This window comes from Mastomys coucha, chromosome X (genome assembly GCF_008632895.1).
Source record: "Mastomys coucha isolate ucsf_1 chromosome X, UCSF_Mcou_1, whole genome shotgun sequence".
NCBI classification, from domain to species: domain Eukaryota; kingdom Metazoa; phylum Chordata; class Mammalia; order Rodentia; family Muridae; genus Mastomys; species Mastomys coucha.
This window is the reverse complement of record NC_045030.1, coordinates 62,810,087-62,816,112: the sequence shown is the minus strand read 5'-3', so window position 1 is coordinate 62,816,112 and position 6,026 is coordinate 62,810,087. Positions and strand designations below refer to the sequence as shown.

At 34.2% G+C, this 6,026-nt stretch overlaps 1 protein-coding gene across 4 annotated transcripts in view; it reads left to right on the top strand.

Annotated features, from left to right (window-relative positions):
* Window positions 1–6,026, top strand: part of Fgf13 (fibroblast growth factor 13) — a 517,884-nt gene that overhangs the window by 317,956 nt on the left and 193,902 nt on the right. The window lies entirely within an intron of this gene.

Below are 6,026 nucleotides of genomic sequence, written 5' to 3'. Positions count from 1 at the left end.
GATTGTGCATTGCCATCTGGTGTGCTGTGTATTGTTCGATCCCTGTGGCAGCTATAGGAGACCCTTGCTCACTGGTGACTGTGTTATGCAGTGTCATATGGGACACTGTAGAATACAGTCATCTTAGCAAAGCCTGCAGCATCCTGCTTCTTGCAGCTGAAACATTTTCGGTTGATGTCATGACACTATTTCATTTTGGCTGCCAACATTGCTTGCTCCTGTAGCCAACACCTACCCAAATCTGTTCCCATCACCTTGCATTCCTGAAGCAGCAGTCAGCTGAGGAATAACACTTCTAAAAGAAAATAATGAGAAGAATGTTTCAAATTGTCTGTCTCTTCTCCACTCCATAAAGCTTCTGCATTGCTTTGGAAGAATGCTTATGATCAACTTATTTCGCTGAAGCAGTCCCAGACTCCCCCTGTAATGCACGTCCACTTGCACTTTGCCACAGTGAATGCATGTCTTAAGGAAACCATGAGGAGGTTGTTTTTATCATTTTTCTTTTCCAGCTCAATTCAGGTTTGGAGAACTCAACTTTCTGCTTACTTAAACTCAGATTGTTATGGTGTTTATTCCAGTCCATGTCACAAATCTATCTCTAACATAACTCTTCTGGCCAGAAAGGGTATTTACTGACTTTCCATCATTTTTGCATGTATCAAATTTCACGATTTTTCACATTACAAATGCATAATAATAGAATGTGATAATTCTATTTTTTGTCAATGTGAATTTTAACTTTCCAAATGACTGTTTTATATTGTAATGCATGTGATAGGTTCTTTTACAGTAAGAAATTATCTTCTGGTCATTCCTATTTGGTGGAGCTTTCCAGTGTACATTGGATGTGACAACATTCATCTATACAACTGTAGTTGAAGTGCATCTTTGCATAACATTTAAATATATTCTATAAGTGACTTTGTTCCTATATCAAGTTGTTCTTTTGCAATTTCATAAGAATCCTCATTACAGCCATGTTTCTAATACGGGAAATAATGACACCATGTTTTGTTTAGAGTTTGTTATGAAGAGAATTACCTACAGTGAGCTCCAGTTCATAGTTTTAAAAGCAAAATGTTACACTTCAAAATATCCCTTTCTCTTTCTTCCAAAAAGAAAATTAAATGTTCATAAGCAGGAAAGGGGGAAGTCTTTATCCATCAATGTTCAGGTTAATTTTGGTAATGGAATAAAACATTTGCATTTATTTTCTACTAATACTTTTGCTAATCTAAATCATCTACTTTGAGTAGGAGTCCTGATGTCAATAACTAGTTCCCTGTAGATATAAATGGTGGCCCTTCTCAATGGGTAAATTCCACCTCATAGTGCTTTAGCTTAGAAGAAATTAACTGATTTTAACTTAACGAACACAAGAAGTTTTGACCAATGACTATTATTTTATTATTTCAATATATACAATGCATTTTAATATGATCTGCTTTCTTTGCTCTCATACTACACACACACACACACACACACACACACACACACACACACACACACACAGTGATTTTACTATACTGGCAACAAAACTAAATATCTTGGTTTGGGTAATAAAAATGTTGCTTAAGAATTTAATGATTAAGTTCAATTCAGTTATACATTTGGCTAGAAACTTGTTTTTCTTGGCAAGATTTTAGATTTAGTAAACAACTGGATAACTTTAAACCCCCTTTTATTACACATACTTTGACAAGATCTGTTAATTTTCAAGCACCAGCTGTAGAGCAATGTGTACACTGTCATGAATGTTTTTAGATATGGATTATTAGAAAGCGAATAGCTAGGAATCTCTCTAGAAGAGGTAAATTATTTTCAATTTGTCATTTCAAACCTGTAAATTCAGTGTTTGTCAATGTGTTGAATGTTACTGTTCTCTTCTCACCTGTAATGTTTTGAAGATAGATGTCTTCTTTCAGATGATTGATTGTCCTCCTGGCAGATATGTTGACATAGCAGAACTAACTCTTCTTTTCTTACTCCTAATAACCATTTATCAGTAGCATTAGATCCCTCAGAGGCTTTCCTTGGAGATATTTTAATATTATTTACAATCATACTTTGCCCTTTCAAACAAGGATTCACCAGGATCCCTGGTGAACATAGACCAGTGAGTGAAAACACGTTTTTTTCACGTCTAGATTGATAACATCCCAAGTACCTAATATGGTGGCAAACCAAATGTGTTGTGGATAGTCCTTGAATAACATGCTTCTTTTCATGTAGGAAATGGGAGTTTGCTATTTCCAGGAGGTGACATATTTGTTGATTTGAAAGGGTTCAGTGGCCAGTTTGGTAACAATGGAAGATTTTTGCAAGACTGGTTTTTCAATTCTATAAGGTATAGTTTCTAGTTCTGTCTCAGAGTTGCAACACAAAATGCTTGTTTATTTCAAATATATAGTCGACCTAAATTGCATGGCTGCATGATACCATTTTTACTGTCATGTGACTCATCTTGATGATGTGTTCTGTTTCATGATCTCTGTGTTCTAGTATCAGACTTTAATTGGCATTAAGTGTAAACTCCTACAATTTCATATCAAGAGAAAAAATAATGGTTAATCTGTCCATTGTTTGGATGTTTATATAATGTTGGAAACCATCAATTAAATAATGAAAAAATCACTAAGACATGGAAGAAGATAAAAATTTACGAGACAGCAAAATGTTTGTACACATTATGTAAAAGCTACTTTTCTCTTATTCAATTGATAAAGTCAACCTGTTTTTGTATTTTTTTGTGTGTTTTAGTGAAGTTTTGGAACTTCTTTTGGCTATCAATGGTTATGAAAGTGCAGGCTATTTCTATAGTTTATGACCACATGAGATTCAATATGGAGAGTATAGTTGATATTGTTCAGAGTCATCTATCTTTCAAAAACACTTGTGAATTATTTTCAAAACCTTCAAAATCTATGCAAAGGAGTTCTTAGAACTATCCCATTGTATGTTGTGGGTTTTTTGACACACTACAGCCAATTATAATTTGCTAGAAATAAGCTTATATTAATGAGCATCTAATTTCAAAAAAATTTAAATCTGTTCCAAGTACTTTTGAGTTTCCATGATGTGATTATTCCTACATAATCCACTTATAATATAAGCAAACACTTATGAATGCACTGGAACTTGGCTAAAGAAGAACATATGAATATCTGAGAGTCTAATTTGGCCCAATACCAGCAATGTTCTTTGTTAGAAGAAAGCTGCTTCATGGAGAGCGGAGATCATTACCAACATATTTTTTTCTTGTGGTTCCAGGAGCCTTTTGGCAAGAGAAAGTATAATCTTCATGGCTTTGTTCCTTTATTCATTTTCTCTTTCTGTGCCATGGGTGCCAAAATGAAACTACTGATTCTGTGCAACTTGTGGAAGCCAATCTATTTTCAGCATAGCTTCTATTTCCTAAATGCTACTCATTGGGCTTTTCTTAAGGTTTAGAGATTGTTAAAACAAAAGAGAGTCACAGCCAAGATACCCAAGCTTGCAAGTGGATACTGTTGAAGATCCAGGTGGAAGGGGAAATGGATAAAGAAATTGTGCATTTCCAGTGTTTGGTTTTACTGGTGAAATTTTTTATTATAACAGTAACTTTGTAGATGTTAACATGATACAAAAATAATTTGAGCTCAGTGACCTGTCAGTATCTTGTAATTCTGCTCTATATGTTTTATATTCCTGTGTAAGTGTGAACGTAGATACATACACATTCTTATCCCTTAGGGCATCTCTAAACTTTTCATTCCAACAAATATCCTTTGGGAGACAAAATATGTCCCAGAGCTTGGTGATGACACATCATCATTTTCATCAACAAAGGGGAAACAAAATTTTATGCTAAAAGCTTAAGAAGTTGTGTCTGTAACTACAATACTTATGTTATTCTGACTCTCAACTTGGTTTCTTTACCTCAGAGTAAGTTCATGACACTGTGAATATATATTTTGCCTAGCTATTAAGAAAGGGGAAAGGTAGGCAAATTAAGCTGCAGGCTTGTGAAAATGTAGGGTATTTTCTTATCATTTTTAAAAACAAATTTATTATCTACTTCTGTTGTGACTTTTTCATCTTAATGCCAATTTCCCTTTTGGAAAATATGTTCAGCATTGATTTAAATTACTAGAAACTTTGATAAATCTGTTTCATTAAATCCTATTAAATTCACTTGTTAAGTTACAATTGAGTAACCCTCTCTGATACTGGATACCTGAAAAAGGTCTTTTAGGAACAATATATCTGCTTATCCCATTGATGATGACAATTGAGAAGAAATTTTTTTCTATTAAAAACTGTGACTATGTGTTTAGATGATGATGTAAATATAAAGACTATATTTATTTTTAATTTTTTATTGCAGAGCAAGTGTGACTTAGGTCCCCCTGCCTTTGTTTTGTGATCCCAGGTATAACTAAAGGACACAAGAGAACTTTCTATACTCATTGAAGCAAATGGCAGCATAATTGTTGTTTCTCTGGAATGATAAAATACTATGGTCAGCATAAGAGCTACAATGTGAAGGCCTTGCTGATCAGCAATGAGTAAATCATATCCTTTCCCCACAATTGATCCAAATGGATTTCTTTTAGTTGCATGTCAATTATTTCCTAGAAGACAACTTGTTTCCTAATAATCCCAGGAAGCAATCTATTGACATGAAACAGAATCACCCTTCTTTCCTATTTCTTCACCTTACATAAAATTAAGTCAGAATTTGAGCATGGCTTCTACTCTCTGGAAAAAACTCATAATAAAATCAAGGCAGCATACTTAGCAGCCAATAATTCAATTTCAGGATACAATGGGCATTTATTATTCTTTTATTGAATATATGCATCCTAATTCTATCTACATGCTGGCTTGTACAGTAGAAATAAATAGCAATTCTTTCTTTGAAAATATAGTTCAAGTTTTAAAGCAACAGACCTCCTAGCATGTTGAGGTTTATGCATTCCACTGCAGTAGCAGGGATTTCCCCTTGTTGAGGTTTTTCTTACTTAACATTGGAATTAGAATTTTCTGTTGGAGGAATCTAACTTTGATAATCCATTCATGTATATGTGTTCAATATGGAACTCTACTACGAGAAAATGTTCTGAAGTTCCACTGGATGAATGCTAGTGTGTGGTAGAGATTTTGACTAAATTAAAATTAATCCAGAGTCAAAATCAAAGTATTACATATGGAAACCATATTGATATTCTCCCCTTCAAAACTATCATATTATGGAACATTGCCAACAGTCATTGTGGCTAGGATACCTCAGCCACTCTTCTTTTCTCATAGGCAATTACTAAACCACCTAAGAAAATGTTTCCTTCTGACCCATGTGGTTGGGGCTCAACATGTGCCATATGCATAAAAGCATAACCTGGATGACATTTGGCTGATGTCCCCATTAAGTCAATTATAATGTATGAAAGTTTCCCTTTACTGAAGAAGTGTTACTAGAATGTGCTGCTGCCTCTGATATAATGCTTAGCCTCTCATTGGTTACCTATAAGTACTGGGAAATAGGATCCAGGACCACAGCCATGAAAGGCAAATAAGGAAAATAACTCTACTATTGAGCCATAATCCATACCCTCTGTATTTTGTCTTAGATGACCCACGTGCTTGTTCTGCTGATTAAGTCAATGTCTTAAAGCACTGACCATGTCAAATATTATTGTACAAAGATGAATTTTACTGTGAAATATATTTTATAAATTATATACCATTCATAGAGAATGATAATGTGCATAGTTACATTAGAGGTTTTAAGAAATGTTGCTTATTATGAAGCTGTCTTACTGAATTCAGTTCTCTATTAAAGGTCATGGAGTACTTGCTACAACTGTCTTACTCCTAACCTGTATTAATATCCCACAAAATACATCCTGGGAAGAGTTCTGCTGGCTCAAGTAAATAGTGCATTCTTATCAGAACAGTTCTTTGATAATAAACACATTTTTTAAAGACTTATTTATTTATTATATGTAAGTACACTGTAGCTGTCTTCAGACACCCCAGAAGAG